The 23,382-nt window shown below is 48.6% G+C and overlaps 1 protein-coding gene and 1 pseudogene across 3 annotated transcripts in view; both read right to left on the reverse strand.

Annotated features, from left to right (window-relative positions):
• Nucleotides 1-23,382, reverse strand: part of Arhgef7 (Rho guanine nucleotide exchange factor 7) — a 106,744-nt gene that overhangs the window by 79,821 nt on the left and 3,541 nt on the right. The window lies entirely within an intron of this gene.
• LOC147002538 (ribosome biogenesis protein NSA2 homolog pseudogene) lies at nt 14,662-16,062 on the reverse strand (annotated as a pseudogene).

The following is a 23,382-nucleotide window of genomic DNA, read 5'->3' on the forward strand; positions in this document are numbered from 1 at the left end:
AGAAGCCCATAGTGTTTTCTAAAATGTACATAGTCAAGGGCACCGGAGACTGTAGTGAAAAACAACATGTCTAGAATTATTACAAGACAAAACAACATGGGAGAGTCCTTCATGCCTCTCTAAAGACAGTTTGCACATAGTCAATGAACAAATGAAAACCTGACATCATCAGCCATCAGGGTCCACTCATATACATTCCCACGCACGCACTCGCACACACACATGAGAACACATTAAAAGTCCAGCCAACACTGCACGCCTAGCAGAGGGAGAAGAAGGAGAATGTTCACAGTATCAGGGTCGGCGAGGCTGAAAAGCAACCTTGAGCCTGACTTGGGAGAGTGGACCAGAAAAACAGGCAGTTCCTTCCACAGTTAAACTTGTTTCTACCCTAGGACCCAGCTGTTGTTTGCCCAGGAGAAATCATAGCCACTAAAAGCCCAGTGTAAGAATGTTCACAGCTGCTTGCTGATTAGCAAGGCCACCAAGCAGAGGGCTCTGCATGTACTCTAGAATGGCAACAGTGGCCTGACACTTGCTCTGCCCAGGTCATGTCACAGGAATGGTGTGAAAGGTTCTCCACAATATTAACTTGCAAGCTTTCACCAGGAGATAATCAGGACTAGAAATCGTCTAAAGACCTTTCTGGTTTCCCTAGAGATAGTCTTTATGCTTGATAATTGATCAAAATGTGCCTGATATGAAAATTAGTCACCAAGTAATGCTGAAACCAGAGTCCAGGACCCTCACAGCTGTCCAGTTTCTCCTCCACTCTTCACCAGCTGCTCCTGGCTGGGGCAGTGAATCCCCTCCCCAACAGTCTCAACAAAGTGCCAGTGAAGGCAGCTGTCTTGGACAGACAGCTGGACAGTGTTTAGGGAGTCTGTGGGGCAGCTGTATGAGAAGGCAGGACATGTGGGTCAGCAGGGCTGAGAGCATGTAGGGCATTTGCCGCCTGAGCAACCCCATTGCCCAGAGTCCCTGTTCTCTGGGTTCTTACTGCACAAAGCTACTATGTTTGCAGAAAACGCCACCTGATTCTGATGTCCAGCCAGGCTTGGACATAAGAACTGTCAGAGGCTAAGGTCAAGATCACAGGATGAGTGAGTGACTGAATGAAATAGGGGTGAGCTGTTGGGGAAGGAATATTCCAGTTCTCCAGGGAGAATCACTCAAGCTCCTGACTCCAGAACAAAGGTCCCACTCTGTCAACAATAATCTTGCCACCCAGTGGGGAAGATCACTATGTGTTCTGAGCCCTGTGCCTCTCTGTGCCATCCACAACATGGCAGGACCTACTGGAACATACCTCAGCTCCCTGTTAGACATCAGCCCTAAGGCCAACCCACTGGCACCTCATGGTAAAGAGCTAAGCTGAGCGAGCGCCCATGCACCTGGAGCATCCATGCACCTGGTAACGTGGCCATGTGGGCTGAAGTGCAGGAGCCTTCCCCAGGAAAAGTTGCAAAGAGCAGTAGAGGGAGCCCTTATTTTACTCAAAGAGATGCCAAGACTTGTCCCAAACTATGCTGTGAGCTTCATCAGCTGGCTGTGTCTGCAGAGACATGGTCTCTCAGCTGCCCATTCTCTGACATTGATGGGCTTCAGCCTATCTGCGGTCCTGGCAGGAAATGGGGAGACACTGGAGGTACTGGCTACATGGTGTGCTGACACTATGTCACAGAGATGTGAGCATCTCACCCCAGCTCCACACTTAGTGACATTACACTGGTACCCAGGAATCAATGAACACCAGGACTCAGGGACCCCCATCCAAGGAGCCCAGTTTGTTAAACACTCACATAAGTTTGTTGTTTTTTTTTGTTTTGTTTTTGGGGTTTTTTTTTTTGAAGCCAGGCTTCTACTGGAAGTCCTCTCTCAATGAGAGCAGCTCTGGAGTCTATTTCAGGCTTACTCTAGGAGCCCTGCACGCACACACACACACACACACACACACACACACACCAAACACAGAGTCCTTTATAGGCCAATGGGGAGTAGTGGTCTCTTGGGAACAGACTTATCTCTCAACTCACAAATGGGCTCTTTCAGCCTCATCTATTTAATGTAATCTGTGCTCTACAGAGACCTTAGCCTGAAGAGCTTCCCATGGGCAGCTGGAAACAGATAACCAAAAAAAAAAAAAAAAATCAGTAAAAACTATGATGCTTCCCCAAGATGGACCACCACCACACAACACATAAAAAGCAGTGCTGTGTGATGCAGGCCTGAAATGGCCACACTCAGGAGGTAGAGGCAGAGGATATTTAGTTTAAGATCAGACTGGAGCCAGGCGGTGGTGGCACATGCCTTTAATCCCAGCACTTGGGAGGCAGAGGCAGGCGGATTTCTGAGTTTGAGGCCAGCCTGGTCTACAGAGTCAGTTCCAGGACAGCCAGGGCTATACAGAGAAACCCCGTCTCGGAAACAAAACAAAACAACAACAACAAAAAGATCAGACTGGAGTACACAGCAAGGTCCTGCCCCCCCCCCCCAAAAACCCACTAGCTTTCCTTATATAACTGACCAGAAATATGGAGTATAGTATGGACAATACTCACTTGTAAACTAAAGTCGGGTGTAAGTGCCCAGAAAACATGCAGTCCCCACAAGCAGTGGCAAGAGCAGATGCTCTCAAGGATGGCAATGGCAGAAGGCTTCTTGTAACTGTGCACCTATTGTACCTCATTATTAAGTAAACTAAGGGGAGGACAATAGCTATCCCCCAGCCTGCCAACCTTCCCCTCAGGCAGGACAACATGCCTTCCCGAGTGCACAGCACCTTGTGTGCGGATCCCATCAGAACAGGCCTTTATTCCACCACAGCAGCCAGCCGGAAGATCCAGCGAGGCTGAAGCAGGGTCCCACTCCTCCAAAACACTCTATGCTTACTCTGCAGCACGGTACGGAGTGTACAGAGTAAACACGTGTGAGTGGAACTCCCTAGACAGTTCTCCTCAATCCACTGGACAGCAACGGAGGCAGTGAGCAAAAGTCACCAAGGTTTGCTGCTAACTACCAAATAAAGTCCTTCTCAAAGACACGTGGCTTAGTAAGAAAGCTTACTGGGAAAAAAGTGTAAGCCTTTAATAATGTATATTTTTCTTTTGCTTTTTTTGTTCCCAGGGTATCCCAAGCACCAGCTCCCAGACACAATGCCACAGCCACCAGGAGGAAGACTAAATATTTTCTCATTGGATAAAACTGGTCAGACTGTAATGTACAATGGCAGACAGACATATACAGCCTCCACTCCCACCATAATTCAGAAACCACCCGAGACATGTCACACTGAAAGATGACCCAGGCTACGCTTACGTTAGCCCACATCCCCTGGGACCTGGTTCCCACCAACTCTACTGGCATGTCCAGCCCGGGGGAGAGGTGGCAAGCATCCCAAAGGCATGCCAATGCCAAAAGTGGATAAGAAAATACTTAGAGACAAATCATGTGACCTGGAACAGCATTATCCCCAGACATGCTACATAAACAGGCTATGGAGTGGGAACTGCCGGGTGAGAGCAACTTGGAAATGGGCAGGTATCCCACTCTGCTACCCAACAGTCTGGCCAGAGTAAGACACTCCACTCCTCCATGAAAGCCACTCTTGTGACAGAAAAACTGACAAGAGTCATAGGTCAAACTGAACAGCTCGTGTTGAGCAGTTGTATTTTGTCATCTTTCTTTGCAGCTCTGGCTTAGTGAATGCCCATAAATGATGGGATGGAATCTTGGGAGCCTAGCTGACTGACTGCTTCCTGTTTAAAAGGATGTGTTTGTTTTTATATATGTGTATGTACATGAGTTTATATACACCCCACGTGTATAGGTGCCTTCAGAGGACAGAGGGTGTCAGGTCCCTGGGAACCAGAGTTTGAGGTGTTTGTGAGCTGCCTGATGTGGGTGCCGGAAACGAAATCCAGGTCCTCTGCAAGAGCAGTCAGGGCTCTCAACTGCCAAGCCCTCTCTCCGGGTCTCGCTCCCTCCCTCCACTTCTATGATGCTTTATCCAAACACCTTGGATTCTTTATGGTTGTCTATTTCTTATCTTGCTCATTGTACCTTAAACTGGCACTGATGACATTTCTAACTCTCTGATAGTTCAGAAAAAAAAAAAGTCTTGCTTTATTATCACTATTATGATGTATATGAGAGGGGGAGAAAGAGGGAAAGAATGAGAGCAAGAGAGACAGAGAGAGGGAGTTGCATGTGTTTTTGAAATTGTTCAAAAAGCTTCTCTTATAGCTATTAGACATTGGAAAGCCACATCCAAGGAGGTGACCTCGTTGTGCCTTTGATCACGGAGACTTGGAAGGAGCAACACACAGAGAGAGCAGGCATGCAGTGGACAAGAGACAGTGAAGCCCACAGAGCCCCTCAGAAAGATGGCTGGCCATGAATTGGGAACAGCTGAGGGTGAGCGGGGCAAAGTGCAGCTCTATAAATAGCCCCGGTGCTCAAGGAAGGCAGGACAAGAAGGATGGAGTGACACTGGCAAACTAAACCCCGTCAGGACAGCATCAAGGCCAGCGGGGACTCTTCCAGTGTCAGGGATGACAAAGAGATAAAAGGCTCCTGAACTCAGAACAGTGTGGCTGAAGTAAAACAGGCACAGCTGGGAGAGAGCTCGGTGTATGGTGCAGCATCCTAGAGAAATACTTTTTTTTTTTTTTTTAGAAACACGCTTAGAAAATTTGACCTTCAATGGTTGCAAGTGTACCCACTGGCTATTTCTTCCGTCCATGTTTCCACGACTGAGACATCCCATTGCTTATAACCTGATCCTTTGAGAGAGTGAAAGACAAGCCACAGACTGGGGGGAAAATATTCGCAAGACTCAAACCCAAAGACCTATATTCTGGGGTTGGAGAGAAGTCCAAACATTTTAAGAGTACTGGCTGCTCTTGAAGAGGACCCAGGTTTGATTCCTAGCACTTAGATGGTAGATCACAACCACCTGTAACTCTAGTTCCAAAGGATCCAACACTCTCTCCAGTTTCTAAGGGCACTGAACACAGTGATGCACAGACAGATATGTAGGCAAGATACTCTCACACACAAAATAAAACAACAATAAAAGACTGGTATCCTCAATAAAGAAAGAACTCTTGGAGCTGGCAAGATGGCTCAGCAAGTAAGAGCACTGACTACTCTTCCGAAGGTCCTGAGTTCAAATCCCAGCAACCACATGGTTGCTCACAACCACCTGTAATGAGATCTGACGCCCTCTTCTGGTGCGTCTGAAGTCAGCTACAGTTTACTTATCTATAATAATAAACAAATCTTTAAAAAAAGAAAAAAAGAAAAACTCTTAAAAACTCAAAAAATAGACAACAAATAGCTCAATTTAAAATATGAGTAAAGGGGGTGGGATTGCTGGCTCAACAGTTAAGAGCACTCACTGGCTGTTCTTGCAGAGGACCCAGGTTCAAGTCCCAGCACCCACATGATGGCTCACAGCAAGCAGTCTTAACTACAGTTCTAGAGACTCCAACGCCCTCTTCTGGCTTCTAGATGAGCTGCATGCACATAGTACAAAGTCACACACATAAAATAAATCTAAAACACAAAAAGACAAGTAAGATCTGAATGGACAGCTCATTGATGTCAAGAATTCGTCAGCTTTCCACTACTATAACAAACACCAGAGACAACGCACACGTCATAAAGAGGAAAGGCTTGTCTGTGCTCATAGCTCAGGTTTGGTTCCTCGGTCCCAGTGGTTTGGGTCTTATGTGAAGACAGCACATGACAGCAGGGTTGCACAGCAGAGGAAGCTGTTCGTTCATTCATGGCAGCCAAAGAGCAGAGAGAGGAAGAGGAAAAGACCAAGGACTTGCCTCTCCTTCAGGAGCTCACTCCCAGTGGTCAAGTCCCACCCACCGCTTAAAGGTTCGACCATGTTCCAGAGCTTGGTGAACAAGCTTTAACAGGCTCTGAGGGACACTGGCCCAAGCCAGAGCATCAGGCAAGCATATGGTAGTATTTTCTTGGTCAATGATTGATTGGAAGGGCTTAGCCCACTGTGGGGGGTGCTGCCCCTGCGTAGGTAGTACTGGGAGCTGTAGGAAAGCAAACTGAGCAAGCCATGAAAAGCCAGCCAGTGAACAGCATTCTGCCCTCCCCTCTGCTTCAGTTCCTGCCTGCAGGTTCCTGCCTTGACTCTCCCACCCCACCCCCCAGTAATGGAGTGACCTGAGAGTTGTAAGATAAATAAACCCAAGTTGTTGATCACAGCTACAGGGTCAAAGTAAAACAGGCCTCCGAGTCTGCCCTGGAAGACAACACCTGGAAAAAACACCATGCGTCTAGGCCGTGTCTGGAGACAGACGTTGGGTACATTTGAAGATCAGTAGCTGCCCATGGCGGCAGGAGGACACGGGAAGGCAAGGATCTGGTGGCAGCGAGGCTGTGCCCTGCTATGCTGTGAAGCACATGTACACCATTACACACTTGTCAAGAACCGAGCTGAGTGGAGCCTAGGAAACCGAACCTGGGCTACTAATTGCTATTATCTCAATGTCACTGCAGCTCATGCTGAAATCTGACCTCTTGGAGGGCTAACAGCCACAGCAGGCGGCAGTGTGTAATGAGAGGGGGTCGTCTGGCCTGCTTCTCTCTGCCCCTTAAGTGCTCACCTGCCCTTCTGTCCTGCTATGACATGACACAAAAGCTCTTACCAAGGGTGGCCCTGGGATCTTCAACTTTGCGGCCTCGGTCCCTGGGGTCAGCGAGCTCTGATTACTCATCTCTGGGACAATAATCACATACCAATATTTGCCATTAGTTGTAACCAGGCGCACCACGCCTATAGGGGGTGCTGACATGGGGAGGGTGTGGGGGACCGAAGGGGGACAATACAGGAACTGGTACTTTGTGCTCGATGTTTCTGGGAACCTCAGGCAGCTCTGAGAAGTCTGATCACAGCCAGCCCCTCGGGCCTGTACTGTAAGTTCAGGCTCCCGCTCTAACACCACCAGTCAGCTGCTGTCTCACTTGTGCGAACCCTGTTCTTCCAGGGTCTGGGCAGGCCCCTCCTACCATAAGACTTTTTTGCTTGCTATCCTCTCTGCCAAATCACTCTCCTCCAGGGTGTTCACACCAGTGTCTGTTCAACTGACACACCTCAGGAACAGCCACCCTGACTTCCGGATGCAAACTGCCCCACTGCCCACGCTCTCCCTCCCCCTCATCCTTTCCCTCCCTCTCTCCTGTGCACTTTCCCTCCTTGACACTAGTCACCGCAAACCTGTCGTGCAGAGTTTATAGAGCATTTTGCTTACAGATGACAGGTGTTCTCCAATTAACCTTACACAGCCAATCTAAATTTCCCTGGCTCCTCTCAAGAACTCCAGATAAGCACTCCAGTCAACCTACAGGAAGTAGGCCTGTTTCCTCACCTACTTCTTCCTAAGGGCAAAAATCTCTTCCCCATTCTCAGGCCTTAGGATTCCTCATTCCAACTACCAGAACTGTGGGCCTAAACGTTTCAAATGTACATCCAAGATTTAGGAAAAAAAAATCTAAACTACTTAACTTTCCCTGTCTCTATCTGTCCAGCAGACTTCAAATCAACTACAGACTACTCCAACAATTCCAACTATTTCCTCGAAATGTACATCCAGGCCCATCCTCACAGAGTGCACTTCCCTAGCTTCCAATGGTCCCACAGAACCTGGACATCGACTGAAACAGCCTGTTCTTCCTGGCCTTGACCAGCAACCCAGCTTCCTTGGGTCCCTGATGACACTCCAGTGTCAGCAGAAAGCAGCCAGAGAGAACGATGCCCACTTAACCCAATACCTAATAATAAAACCCAATAATAAAACAAAAGGTGGAACTGGGGGGCTCCAGCAGGCAGGAGCACTGGCAAGTACAGCTCTGGCAGGCCTTGCCCTTCCCCATTCCCTCTGCCTCACTAAACTGTTAGATTACATTCCTAAAGGTACCCACCAAGGTCCAGTCCCTTATTTGCCCACTTCCTCCTCCTGAAGCTGACCACCGAGGTCCAGCTATCAAAGTATTGAAGTCTAGCAATCAAAACCCCTTTTGGCCCACCTAATTAACATGCCCAATTAAATTAAAGATATCCTAACTCAAGTTTCACTTTTTGCCTTCATACCATTGGCCATTTTCCTACAGGCCATATCTGTCTTCAGAGGCAGTCCTTTGTCCCTCCTGGGCAAATATCTCTTCCTCTTCTCTCTTGCTCTTTTCCCTTTCTTCCTCATCCTCCATCTCCTGTCTTTGTCTCTTATTCCCTGCCCTTAACTCTCTGGGATAAATAAATCTTCCGCTGAGAACCTGATCTGGGGTGTCTTGTGATGACTCTGCCCCTTACAGCTATCTCCCTGAGCTCTGCAATGATGAACGGTCTTGGGAACTATCTTATTATTCTACTGCTGTGAGGTTACACCAAGACCAAGGCAGTTTATAGAAGGTATTTGATTGGGGACTTGCCTACAGTTTCAAAGACCACCCCTCCATGACCATCATGGTGGGGAACATGGTGCCGGAGCAGTAGCTGAGAGCTCAGTCAAAGCCCACTCCTCAGTGACATCGCCTCCTCTGACAAGAACCCACCTCCTAATTCTCCCTAAACAGTCCATAAACTGGGAGCCAAATAAGTACAGAAGAGTATAGAGGCCAGTCTCATTCAAACCACCAGAGGGACAAATCTAAGCGAGGATGATATGTATAGCCACTTAATTTTTTTTCAGTGAATTAGTAAATTAAAGACCTGTGTCTAAAAGCCTCTAAGTACCAGTGTTGGCTTGACCTTAGCCCCAAATGTGGTGCCAATGGCTGTTGTAATGTCTGATTACAAAAAGTCAACAGGTCCATAGCCTGAGACATACCTTCTGTGACTCTGTCATTATCTGGACATCAGCGTGCATCTGCTATGAAAGGTCTAGGCAATGGATGCTCATCCCAGGGATGCTGGGAGACACGGTCCATTATCCACCCAAACCTGCAGTTTAGGACAGACCATTCTAATATAAGGATTAAAGAATCCCTAAACTATCTCCTTGGAAACACAGTCTCAAGAGTGAATGACACAGGAATGAACCATCCCCTTGGCTTTACCTAAAGACCACAACTCTTCCGGTTGCGACAGGCCTGTTTCTGCTTGAGGCTGCTGCCCTAGGGCTCCCCTGCTCTCTGGAATGCTCTCCTGTGAGTTTCCTCTGGGATTGCAACACTCCATCCTGCAGGAAAGCTCCTTAAACGGAAGGTGATCAACTCAGAATAGCCTCAGGAAGTCCCTGAAACTGACCAGATTCACCAGGCCCACAAGAGTAAGTAATAAAAGCTGAGAGTGCCCCTCAGATGTGTGCAGCTAATCTGCAAAGAAGGCTCTCAAACAAGCCGAGCTGCAAGGAGTGAGGCCAGACCAGCTGCTTGGAAGAAAGAAACTGCTTCCTTGGAAGAGGCTTAGAGCAACTGAGGAACCCGGGGAGGACACTCTCCAACCTGTTGAGCTGCCTGCAGGCTGGGCAGTGAGCTCCAGGTTCCCAGCTTTTTGAACTCTCACCCATATAGGGGTGGGCACCAGTGATGTCTTTGAGCCATTTCTGCATCTGTGAGTAACCCACCATCTATATTATCCATCTATATTCCTGTAATAAAACTCACTGGTTCACCAGGTTGGGTTTTGGTAGCATCCATACTTAGGTCTGTTTGGGGCTCCATATCTGGGGGGGCACAGATGCATATGCTATGTCTCCCCAGGAAAGGTTTTGTCATACAACACATGCCCACACTGGGTCTGGGGCTCCATTTCCTGCAGGTGCATCAGGGCATCGATGCAACCAAAGAAGCTCTGGTTTCAGAGCTCATCCCTCTATCACCGAGGAAAATCGCTGGCTCCACACAGGGTCTCCCGCCAGCTGGCCTGATCACTTGGCCACCCCCGAGATCTGCATATTTCATTGGGCTATGTTATATGGTTTCCTAAGTTTCACCTGAGAACTCAATGTAGACCTCAACAATTCTGATATTCCAGAGAGAAAAAAAAAAAAAACAGCAATGAGGAACCACAGAATCAGGCTGGACCAGAGGCAGACACAGTCAGAGGAGGAAGGGCAAGGCAGCTGCCCACACTGACCTAGGCACTGGCTCACAAGCACTGGCTCAGCTCAGGGTAGCTCCAGGGAAGGGTGACAGCCTGGCTACTCTCTCAACTTCCGCGTCAACTTCTGCGTCAACTTCCGCGTCCTGCTGAGCGTATTCACAGATGTGTCCTCAGTTTAGCACTTCTGCCTCCTCCATCATCTTTGCTTACTTCTGAGCCTGTCCTGGGAGATTTATTCTGGTGGTTCCTTCCTCAGATCTGAAATATCCACTGGTCTCTCTTTCTGCAACCTCGCTTACTGCAAAGACCTTCTTTCTCTTCTGTCGCTGTTTCTCAAAGCCTCCTCATGATGGCCCTCTTAGGATTCCCTGGGCTTGGCTCTAGAATCATCTCAATAGACAAAAGTTGGCCACAGGATTTCCACAAAGCCCCCATAAGAGTGTCCACGCTGACCAGAGCTAAGGCTTGAGGGCCCCAGAGGGTCCTACACAGGTCAGTGTTCTGTGGTCTGCTGGGACAAGTACTGTCAAGTGTCTCTGTCCGTCAGCTCACAACAGAGACTGAGCTGTAGCCTACCAGGAGCTGGTGTGACCACCAGCTAGTCTCAGTCTTGGTGAGAACAGGAAATCCAGCTTGGGCCGGGGCCTCACTAGCTTCCTCAGATTTACAGAGGACCAGGCCAGCCCAGAGCAAGGACCAACCATCTTCACGTAGCTAGAGGCAGTGTGGGAGCACAGGAAGCCTGGCTGTGCATCACAAAGAAAAACATGTCAAATTGGGGGTCAGTGGACAAACCCACCGCCACACCCCGGAGTTTGTTTACGTTTCCCACAAAGCCTCACTAGGAGAGAATCTGTCTACACAGATCCTGCTGCTCCTTGGGGGAACTTCTAGAAGCCCTTGTCTTGGTCCCTTGGTTCTACATGCTGAGTTAGCCCACATCATAGACCCTGGACCAGCATCCTGAGTGTGGTCTCTTAGCACATGGTACACCTCCCATTCCAAAGGAAGTTTTTAGATGTACAGACACATATAGGGACCTCTTAGACAAGTTCAAAACCCCTATCCAACCCAAACAGGATTTCTTTCCCTTCTTCCTGCCTCTGAATTCCAATACTGCATACATAAATCAACCCAAGCAGACACTGGGACACCACTGTCTAAGCAGAAAAGACTTAGGGAGGAACTACCAGGCCTGAGGAGACCCTCCAGGGTGAGCATGCAGACTGGCCACCTAGGCAGGAGTCTGCAAGGCACATAGTCCTGGTTCTGTGTGATTTGTTCAGTAGGCTGCTCGTGGCTCCCAACTGAGAGCCCCTGAGCATCAGAGCATCCGCTTTCTCTCTGACCTGGGTAAGCATGAGGGCTCTCAGGCCTGGCCCAAGCCTGTGATGTCTGGAATTCTGTAGATGAAAACCAACAGTCAATGATTTCATGAGCCAATGTGGTGATTTCCACCCCAAAACTGACCTGAACCGAAGGCAATAGAAGGGGTCGTCATAACTGGAGAGGACCCAAACCCCATGATTCCTTAGTGATACGGGAGACTGTTGACATTTTAATACACTATACCACCTCTGTGGAGAGGAGGGGGTGAGCCTGCTGGCCCAGATATTTTCATCCTGGAACTCAGTAGTGAGACACCTCTTCCATGCCCACTGTGACTCCCAAAAGCTCTCCTCGAGGCCTCACAAGAGGAGGCGGTAAGGAGCTCAGTGCCTTTGTTTCCCCAGTCATGAAAATGGAGCTGAACTGGGCTGAGTCAAGCTGGTTTTAATACTTCAAGTTGGAAAAATAACCCGAGAGACTTGCTCACAGCGATCGATCTCACGGTATTCAACTGTGGGTTCGCTTCCCTCCCTGGTTGTCATGGTATGTGACACACTGTGAGCCCTTACTGCATGGAAAAAAGAAACAAAGCCAGAGAGTCCACAGAGAGATGAAATTATAACAGATGACCCTCAACTTGAACCTGAACTTAGCAGAAACTCTACATTTGGCATCCCTGAAATACCTGCCGTCTCTCCAAACGGAGACTCCGACGTGCTGACTACAAGACACACTACATATAGCATTTTAGAATGGTGACAGTCTTCCCTTAAAAGCCACCCACTGCCTAATGAGTAAAGACACAACACAGATAGAGTCGTGAGCTGAATGAAGGTGACCACCTTGGAGGTTCTCGGGGCATAACTGTTTACAACCAATACAGACCGTGCTGGACTTAACCCAAGGACTTGTTTACTGTGGAGAAAAAGGAACAGACTTTAAAAGCTAGGAGACAAAAGAAACACACCCTAGACCCACTTCCCTGGAGCTTCCGGGGCTCCAACATGGAGAAAAACATACTCAAAGGTCCACTCCTGCTAGCAAATCCCCTACACAGTTTCTAATGACAGGACCTCCAGTTGAGTCCGCCACAAGCACTGTAATGCTTTCTGCAGGAATTCGGATGTTTAAACTCTTGAGGCCACCATACTTTGCAACTCCATTTCCACTTGCCACGCCCAGCTAGCTCCAGGCTCTCTCCTTGGCCTTGACCAAGGTCATCAAGATAAGTGCAAGCTTTAACCTGGGTGGCCCTAGCCAGTCCTGCTGAGCCTGCTGACATTGTGGGATCACAGGTGGGGTATCCTTCCCTCATGATGATGAATCTTTTGGTGACACACCTCAACATCCCCACACTACTCTGCAGGTTCCTTGGTCTCCTGCTCTCCCAGGCACTGTCTGGCTGTCGCTCGTTTCAATCATGGCACCAGGCCTTCCCACACCTGCAGTATACAATGTCCCACCCCCACCCCTGGGGAATCTCACCTGCAACAGCTCCATGCCTTGTCTCTAAACTGTGACTCCAAGTTTATAACTGACCATTATCACCCAGATGTCCACAGCTCCACAGACACTGCTACCAAATGCTCCAGACTTCCACCAAGCAACCAGGGCTCACATGGCTCGTCCTGCTGAGCTTCCACAGATCAGTGGGGACTGGAACGGCCATCCCCAGGTAGCCTGCATCAACATCTTCCCTGAAGTCACTCTCACCCCACCCCATCTTCATCTCTTGGCAGCCCCCCACCTCAAGTCTAACAGCTCCCTATGTTTTCTACCCTATGACTGGAGTACTGTTTTCTGAACACTTAGGCAATCATGGCTCAAAGCTTCTCAAACTCCTTGCCCACCAGGCCCTCTGCTGTCTTCCCTCTCTGTCCCTCAGAGAATATTTTGCTGCCAGCCTGGACCATCCAGCACAGGTCTAGGGAACCAGGTCACCCCTGGCCAAGCAGGGCCTCTATCTAGTGCATGTGTCCTTTGCTCCACATAGCCACCATCTGCCAGGGCTCATTGTGAGGCTAGAGCCTTCCTAAGCCACACTCGGTCCCATCTGCCAAGGGTCAGCCAGGTCCTGCTGTTGTGCATATTTGGAAATCTGTCTCCTGTTGTCTGAGCACACAGCTACTTCATAGCATAGCTCGCTCACACCATTTCTTCACTCCCACAGCTCTTGGAACATAGTGAACACCCAGACAAGATCTGGTGAGAAAGACACAAATGAACAGGGAGCCTCTCTGTAGTAACTCCCATCCCCCACCATAAATGTAAATACATCAGTCATCTCGGACTTTGAATCTATGCATGTCTTCTTCATTCACAAGGAGATTCAAAGGTACGGAGCAGCCAGTGTGATGTGTCAAAGTCCCATTCTCCCCCACAGAAGCAGGTGACAGAAACTGTTCTGTGACACTTACTGTGGCATCCATGGGCAGTATCGATGAGGATGGATCTTTACACATTAAATTTTCTTTATAGACAATTGCGTGGTGTGGTGTCTACGTAGAAAGGACATCTTACCTTCCTTTCTAGATGGGTACTTAGGTGTCTTTGCGTCTCAGACATTCAGGGCAAGGTTAAGCAGAGGGGGAGACAGTTGCATCCCAGTCTTGCTTCTGATCTTAGGGGATGCTCTATCTCACTCCTGTTTACACCAGTGGCTGTGGGTTCCACAGCAGCCCCTTCAGCAGGTCAGGTGACCTTTCTTCCTCACCTGAGTGGCTGTCAGGATGTCTTAGGAGTGGATGATGGATGATCCTGGATGCTTTTCTGCATCTACTGGCACAATTATATTAATGGGCTTCCAACTGAGAAACCAATGTGATTCTCAAGACTGGTCCCTCTTGGTAAAGAATGGTACCATTTTTACATAATGCTGATAGACTAACAAACATAGTAAGTATTTAATGTAATATTTAATGTAAGTACACTTTGCCTGCATGTATGTGTACCATGTGCATGCAATGCCTACCCAGACTAGAAGGAAGCAGCAGATTCCTGGAACTACAGTTACAACCAGTGCTCTTAACTACTGCACCATCTCTCCAGCCCCTGCTAGACTCATTTAAGCTTTACCCCTAAGTTCGTGAAGGTCACAGGTTGGTGATAGCTCTTCTTACAATATCTTTGTCAAGTTTGCCCTTGGCATAGGTTCACTGCTTGGGATAACGTAGGAAATATTCTCTACCTTTAGAAGTTTTAGAAGACTTTATGAAGAACTGGCTTTATTTTTCCCTACACATTTGGTGAGATTATCTAGGGAGATTATCTCACCTGGAATTTTCTTTATGGGAGGTGTTTTCCTCTCCAAACCTGATCTCTAGAGTAAGTGTAGGACTATTTGGGTTATTGGCTTCCTCTTGAGTAAGCTTTAGACATTTGTGCTTTCCAAGGGATGTGTGTACTTTGTCTGAGCTGTAGAATTTACTGGCAAAGGAACAGAATCCACTGTCAGAGCTTCCCTCCTGCAGCAACGTCCACTGGTGAGCCCTCCCCACCAGTGGGCTCTGCCTCAACGCCCATGCCGCTGGCTGTGCCTTCTCTCCCTTGTTCTCCATCAGATGTAGCTTCTGGATGTTTGTTCTTCTATAGGACTTTTATATTTCATGATTTCCTTTCTGCTTTTTTTTTTTTAAACTGGGCAACCTAATAAATACTTCTTGACAACTGCACATAAGATAAGGCCACTTGGTTGTTCAGAAAGAGCATAGAGACGGTGTGTGGTCTTTGGGAGTGAGTGGGATGACTTGAATGATGTCACTGTCAAACCAGCAAGACTGCATTTAGGCACCCATCGTTTTCAGAATTGTGGGTAACTTGGGCACACTTTCCCCAAGTCACAGTGCCTCCTAGTGTTACAAGGCCCAACTCAATCACATTCTCTCAGTAACTGTATCTTTGGTCATCACACCAGAGTTGTATATAATGGGGATGATAGATTCTTGTTCACAGCACGTATTGACAGGCCAAGGGTGGCTTTCAGCTCAGGGTGTGTGACATGGATTTTTGGAAACACAGGCCCATTGGCCTAATGAACCTTTCGTTCTCAGGTGGTTCTCGTGTCAAACCATCACCAACAGAGCAGAGTTTAGTAACCATCCTCTTCTATGCCTTCTTTCTTCTTTTTCCCATTTGAAGAACTTTTAATATTTCTGATTCTCCCTGGGCATGAACTTCAGGTATAGGGACCTCCCATTTTCCTGTTTTCTCTTCTTGATTCTGCTTAATCATGTTGGAAAGAACTTTTACTCTCGACGGCCCCTCTCTGTCCAGCAGATAGACAGGAAGTGCTCCCTGTGGAGTCTTTCCATCATCCTTCTGCTTGGTGTTTCTCTTTTCGTGCATCTTAATAGTCTTTTTCATCTGGTTTTGTTGTTATTGTTGTTTTGTGTTTTGTTCTGCCTTTTGTTTTTTGAACATTCATAAGCCTTCTGACTTTCTATTTTTCTCATGGTAGTCTCCAAATGATATCCATATCATTTATGATGCAATTCAATATATTCATGATGTGGTGACAGCCAAGGAGCAGCCATCCAAGACCTCTCAGGTGCCAAAAACCTCTTGATGTCTGTCTCGCTGACCCATGATCTTACTTCAGGCAGCCATTCTGGTCTTCCTTCCTTTGAGGTAAGTTTTAGTCTCTTCAAGCAGAAGCCCCATCAGACAGCAGGAGACCATGACGCATGCTGGGCAGCTTGGTACCACCCCAAGCATCACCTCATGGCCAAGAGCCAGTGATGGTGAAGCTGTGGTTGCTCCTGAGAGAGCCGCCTCAGCGTGGCCGAGTCACCCATGCACTTGTCAGCAGCTGATAGTGTCTGAAGATGCTAATGCCATTCTCCTGTCCAGGAACAATGTGTCCTCCGTGACATGGTCTGGGAGTTCATCCTTTGACATGAGTCTGTCACTCTGGCCACATGCTGCAATAAAGCTTGTTCCAAATGGCTGTACCCAGAAAGCATGCTTCTGTGTGGGAAAAGCCCGTGACCGGCAGTGGTGTTCCTGAAATTAATTACACATCCCAGATCTTAAGTAAAGCAAGCTCCTCAACACCACAGGGAAACGGCTCAGGAGAAATCAGGGCAGCCAGGATGAAGTGTCTTGAGCCTCTCCCTCCTCCTGCGAGCCTGCAACTCAGGCAGTCAAATCTGAAGCATGCTTCCCAGTCCCCTCCTCTTCTGTCACAATTATTGCGACATTCTTACTCAAAGTGACTGACAAAGTCACTCTTAAGCCACGTATTTAAAAGGCAATGGGTGTTTTCTGAAAATCTGTACTCCTAACCAAACGGGTTGTTTTTTTTTTTATTAACTTTCATTCATTCATTCATTTTATTTTTTAGAAAGGAGCTGCAGCAGCATAAGCAGGCTTCACACTTACTGTGTGGCTGAGGGTGACCTTGAGTTTCTGAGCCGCCTGCCTCACCTTCCTCCTGCTGAAACTAAGGCATTCCACACCCTGTTTTATGGGATGCTAAGGATGGACCCCAGGGCTTCAGGCATGGTGGGAAAGTATCTCACCAACTTCTCCAGCCTACAGCTCACAGGTAGTCTTGACAGCCTTACCCACCCGCAGGTGTCCACTCTGGCTGAGTGGTAGAGAGAGGTATGTTCCAGCTCTGACTGACCGGTCTGGGATGGCCCAGGTGAGGACTGTTGGGATCTTCTCTGGGTGACCCTTAGCCCTCAGCCACCATCCTGGGCTTGTCTTCTCAGTGGACTAGAGTCTCTGGAGAGTGAACGAGCACAGCCCTAAGACAGACAGGCTAAGAGCCAGCAGCAGATGTCATTGCCCTCCCACTGGCCAGGTCCCATCTACAGCAGCTCATGTTCGAATGAAGAAGTCAGCTCCGCCTCTTGACCTAAGTAAAGTCGTCTTGGCGTACAAAATCTGGAACTCCTGACAGCAGGAGTGGGTGTTTCTCTCTTTGCCTGCTCTTGAGACGCTCTTCCTCTTATTGGGTTTCCTTGTCCAGTCACCATGTCCAGTCCCCATGTCCAGTCCCTATGTCCAGTCCCCACCGGAGGCTTTTGCTCTGTCTCACTGTGTCTTGTTTTGTCCTGTTTGGCTGATGTCTCTTGGAGGCCTGTTCTTTTTTGAAGAGGAAACGGAGGTGAGGTGAGGTGGATCTGGGGAAGAGGAGAGGTGGAGTGGAGTCTAAGAAGAGGGGAGAGGCTAAACTGCGGTTGGGATATATTGTATGAGAGAATAATCTATTTTCAAAAACAAATAATTTAAATTAAAAGGTGTGATGGCGGGGCTGGTGAGATGGCTCAGTGGGTAAGAGCACCCGACTGCTCTTCCGAAGGTCCAGAGTTCAAATCCCAGCAACCACATGGTGGCTCACAACCATCCGTAACGAGATCTGGTGCCCTCTTCTGGAGTGTCTGAGGACAGCGTACTTACATATAATAAATAAATAAATCTTTAAAAAAAAAAAAAAAAAAAAAAAAAAGGTGTGATGGCAGTGAGGCTGGAGACTTGGGATCATTTCCTGAATCCCCAACACCCTTCCTTACTTGGAGTCCTGACCTGATGTCCTCCCAGATCTTTACACAGGAGCCATGTCTAAGCACGGTCCTGTGGGTGCCATTTACTTAGACTCTAGTGTGAGCAGTTCTCCTGAAACTGAAATTCACAATGTACACCATCCTCTGTGCCAACCCTCAGGTAACAAGACAAGTAACCTGACTGTGTAAGGGAGACATCTGGGCTGCAGGACTTCTGCATCCTTGACACAGAGGGCTCCAACACTCTACATCTAAGACCACAGCAGGTCTCCTATGATGTCCCTGGAGAGGTGGTCCAGCAAGCACAATGGTGTGTGTTGCTAGCCTACTTGTGATAGGAGCCTGACAAACACATTCTGTTTGAGTAATTCTCTCTCTCTCTCTCTCTCTCTCTCTCTCTCTCTCTCGCTCGCTCTCTCTCTCTGTGTGTGTGTGTGTGTGTGTGTGTGTGTGTGTGTGTGTATGTGTGTGTGTGTGTGTGTACAGGAACACATATGCACAAGGAGGTCAGTCAGAGGTCAACACTGGGTATCTTCCTCCTCGGTCATTATTTTTGTGACAGGGTTTCTCATTGTGACTCATTGTGACTGTGTGACTCATTGGTTGACCTAGGACCCCTCCAGGGGCCCTTGTTTGTTTGTTTTTGTTTTTGTTTTTTTCAAGACAGAATTTCTCTGTGTAGCCCTGGCTGTCCTAGAACTCACTCTGTAGACCAGGCTAGCCTCAAGCTCAGAAGTCCGCCTGCCTCTCCAGGGGTCCTCCTATCTCCATCCCCCATTCAGACCTTGGATTGCTGTGAAGTGCCACTATGCCCAGTTTTCACTGTTGGGCTGCAGATCAGAACCCGGGTCCTCCTTTGTGCACGGCAGGCACGTTACGCACAGAGCCACCTCCCCCCATCCCTTGGATTGACTAACACGTACATTTGGGAGGAGCTCTGCCCGTGTTCTGCGTGAACATCCGCTACTCTGGCTGCGGGACCGCACGCAGCACAGTGGATGAGCAGCATCAGCCTGGCTGAGGGAGCCACAGAAGCTCAGGGCAAAGACTGAAAGCACAAAGTCTCCTAAGCTGACTGGACGGCAGGAGGCCACAGCAGCCCAGAGCCCTCTCTCTGTGGCACGGGCAGAGCTGCCTGCTTCCCCTCCATCCATGCCATATGGCCTTTAGCCTTCACGAAGCTGGACCAGGAAAGCCTGAACCGCAGCAGCTGAGCACCCTGCAGCTGCACAGGACCTGGAGCTGAGCCTTGTACCCTTCCCCAAGATGACAGTCGTCTGTTCAGGAAAGGAGGAGGGCAACTTCCCCACCCCACCCCTCTGCTCCCCAAAATAAGATTAACAGAATCTGTCCCTTGAGAGACTTCAGGGACAGAACAGCAGTTCCACAGCACCCAGCTTGTCTTCTCACCACCCTGGGGACACCCTGCTGCCCGCAAAGGCCACTCCTGCCAGAAAGAGCTGTGCGCACTGACACTCAGTGAAGGCAGACAGGGGACCTAAAGTCACGCAGCAAAGGTCTGCACCATGAATCCAAGTCTCCCTGGCCCTGGAAGACCTTCAGGAACCATGTCTCCTGGAAGATCTCCAGGAAGGGACGAGAGACCTGGGGGACCAGCAGTATCTGGCTTTTGTGTGGCAGAGTTGCATACACAGAGGCACAGCGAGCCCTCACCTCCAGGTAAATGACAGACACAGGGCAGTCTCGATCTTCAGAAGCTAAGAGCATCAAAGGACACAAGGCCCCGCCCAGCCCCACACTGTAATCCACAGGGACCAGCTGTATGTGAGGAAATAAACTGCTCACTCTCACGACACTCCAGCTTCCGCTCTGGGGCTCATACCCGTGTGCACACCACATGTCTTGGTGCAGAATCTCGGTAGCCACCGACACAGTGTGCGCGCTCTGGGATCACAGTGAGGCTCAAAGTCTATTTTCTGCTCTGCTGTGATGTCCATCCTCCTGGTACCCAGAGGAAAGAGATCCTGAGAGGGCAGACCCAGGCCAGCTGCAGAGGAGGTACATCTGAAGGATGCACCCAGCAGGGCACCTCCACCATCTGACCAGGGCTGCATGCAAACCGCAGGCCACTTCTGCCTGAAACCATGATGCTGGCCACTGCTGCAACTTTGTCCTTCCCTCCCCTGGCTCCTAGATGAATGGGGACAGTGCCACATGATCTAATCCTGAGGTCAGGCCCAAGCCACTCTATGGTGTCCCAATCTGGGTTGCAAGTTCCTGAAGGCGGTGAGGATTGACCTCCTCTCAGATTCTCCCTTCTCCTTCAAAGCTAGGAGACTTGGGGGAAGATGTCTGCTATGCCAGTGTCCCCTTCTACAAAGTGCGCCTCTCACGAGGTGCGCTGAGGAAGGAAGCAAGACACTGTGATTATAGACTGATGCTTTCTTAGTCTTAATGAAAGTTGGACAGTTCTTGCAGGCAGAGGGCATCGGGAAGGATCTGGTTATTTCTAATGATGGACGGAAGGATCTTGCCAGGGCAGCACGTGCTGGTCCCAGGCTAAGAGCTCTAAGCAATATCCCCAGGGATGCCAGTAGCCATGATTCCCATCCTCTTGTCCCAAACTGGCTGTTTGCACACATGTGTATGTGTCCACATCAGTGTATACACACCTAGTGAGCACCCATGCACCTTTATGCATGTGTGCATATGTGTACATGAGTGGGCTGCTGTGTGCTTACCTGTACATGTGTGTGCACAGGTATGTGTGCATCTACATGGACGTACACACATCTAGTGAGAACACACACATACCTTTGTACATATACATTCATGTGTGCTGCTGTGTGTGCTGAGTTTGCACGTGCATATAAGCATCCGTGTGGGTGGACTTGCATGCTAGTGAGCATACATGAGCCTTTGTACACATAAACATGTAATCTGTGTGTGTGCTTCTGTGTGTACCTGTGTGTGAACATCTTTGCATCTGAGGGTATGTACATGCACATCAGCAAGGGTGCACATGGCTTTGTGTATGTGCGCATGCGCGTGTGGCTGTCCGTTCACCTGTGGGTGGGTATGCATGTGCATATGCCGACATAGACACGACAGCGTTCAGTCTGGCCCTCAGGAAATCTCTTCTAGTTCCTGAATTAAACTGAATTTAAGTGTTTTGGTTTGGGTTGGGTTTCTGTATAAGACAACAGGGCACTTCAAGCTCACTCATCTCCAGGCCTGAAACCCAAAACCACCCGCTATAGTTGCTGGCTCTAGGCTAAGGCAGCACCCTGAAGTCATGTGCTTTTAAAGGAAACAAAGTGAACTATTGCAAAGTTCAGCATGCAAGACTCTACTCTAGGCTGACTTGTGGTTAGGCTCTTGTTAATGATGGTCTGGATGAAGTCTGTTTTCTAACTCTCCCCAAATGAACTGGCATGCCTTCACAAGAGCCACTATGCTCCCCATCTTCATTAGAGCCACCGTGCTCCCCATCTTCATGAGAGCCACAGTGCTCCAGGTCTTCATGAGAGCCGCTGTGCTCCCCGTCCTACACAACCTGCTCTGAGTGATCAAGTCATTAACACTGTCACCACAGCCACGACTGAGCGTGTGTTGCTCAGTGGTCAGGCCCAGAGGGAGTGCCGCTCCTGAGTGGGCATTTCTATTGTCTGCCCCCATACCATGGAGGCTCTTTCTCATCCTATCCCAAGGGAGCTATCCTATCTCTTCCCATCAGCTGCAAGACTGACCCAAAAGTAGGTCTTGCATCAAGTGAGATAGCAGACTTTTGGAAGGTCCCCATGGCTGCTGGAGGGACATGAAGCACACACAGCCCAAGTCACATGTCAGAAAGGTCAGTCCAGACCACCCAGCTGTCCATCTTACCCAACAAGATCTGTCCTTCTGCCTCACACTGTTCTAGCATTTAGCTATGCTTTCTCTTGTTCTAACCCCTTGAGAAGAACCTGCTATTTAAGATGTCGAGCTGGTGCCTACATAAAGCCTTCACCCCCTAAGTCCCAGAGTTTTGGGTACATGAAGTATTCTGCATGCTATTCTTGATATATTGATATATTCAGGCTATACTTGAAGCCTTCCCTGAGTGGTTGATATACCTGGTGTATATCAATATATAAACAAGAGATATAAACAAGCCAGCCACAAACCCTCTCCCTACAATTGTGCACTGCCTGCAAGATACACTAGGGCAATGGCGGCACAAAGCTTATAGGTATAACCAACCAATAACTCATCTGATTTAAGACCCACTCCATGAGACGGAGCTCAAACTGGATACGATTTAGGTTTCCAAGAACCTGAGACTAGGTAGCCCAGGGACCTAGGGCAAAACCAAATAATACTGATCTAAAAAAGGGGGGGGAAGGAGGAAAAATGCAGCAATAGATAAAATGACACCTAATGATATTTGTGTTATATTCATAGATGGGCTCCTTGTTCAACCAACACTAGAGAAGCTTCCTCCTGCAGCAGAAGGGAACAAATAGAGACCCTCATGCAGACGCTATGCAGAGACTTTGGAACACTCATGTCTAAGTGGGCTGTCTCCATCAAATCCCTCTCCCTCTCAGGGCTCAGGGAACCCTGAAGATGACGCCGAAGAGGTGGGGAAGAACAGGAATGGAGGACACCAGAAAACAAGGTCCTCTAGATCAACATGAGCGAAGCGCAAATGAACTCAGGGCGACTGGGGCAGCATGCACAGAGCCTGTGGCGCCCGCACCAGGTCCTTTCTCTCCTTCGATATAAGAGCCTTCAGTTCCATCTCCATGGGGCTCCTGAGTGCTGGGGATGGGTGGGTCTCTGGCATGGGGCTCTTCTCCTTCTGATGATTTGTCTTGTCTGGCTTTGATGTGACAGTTTTTGCTTCATCTTATTATATTTTATTTTGCTTTAAATATTTTAAATGAATGAATGGATTAGTGAAAACCTAGCAACTAGGGTAATTAATTAATGAAAACGAAAACCTAGCTACTAAAGTAAAGGTTAACCCTGAGCTGCCATTCAGACCTTCACCCCCCCCCCAACCTCCCCCCTACCCCCCACCCCCGGGAGAAGGAAATCAGTTTTCTCCAATGGAGTGACACTGGGTATATCAACCGCTCAGGGCAGGCTTCAAATTCAGGAGTAGTTGGCCAACATAGAGGACTCCACAGTTTTATTGTGGGCTTTTAATTGGTTACAGGTGGTGGGGTTCCCTCCTTTGGGGCATTGTTTAATTTTTCTTTCTTAGTGCATTGGGGGGAGGGCGCTGAGGTTGTCGTGCTGGGTGTTTGTTTTGTTTTTGGAGAAAGATTTAAAAGTTGGGGGTGAGCGTCTAGAAAGACTTGGGGGAGAGAAAGAATATGATTAAGTATATTTAAATTTAAAAATTGTTTTAGATAATAAAAAAAATGCCAAAAGTTGGCTCCCACAATGTCAAGTAGGTAAGAAAGTTCTTAAAAGTTGATTGAGATCAGCTGTGGTTGGATTATGCTCCACAAAATTCAC

Source organism: Mus caroli, unplaced genomic scaffold (assembly GCF_978045245.1).
Source record: "Mus caroli unplaced genomic scaffold, Mus_caroli_1 scaffold_10, whole genome shotgun sequence".
In the NCBI taxonomy this organism is placed as follows: domain Eukaryota; kingdom Metazoa; phylum Chordata; class Mammalia; order Rodentia; family Muridae; genus Mus; species Mus caroli.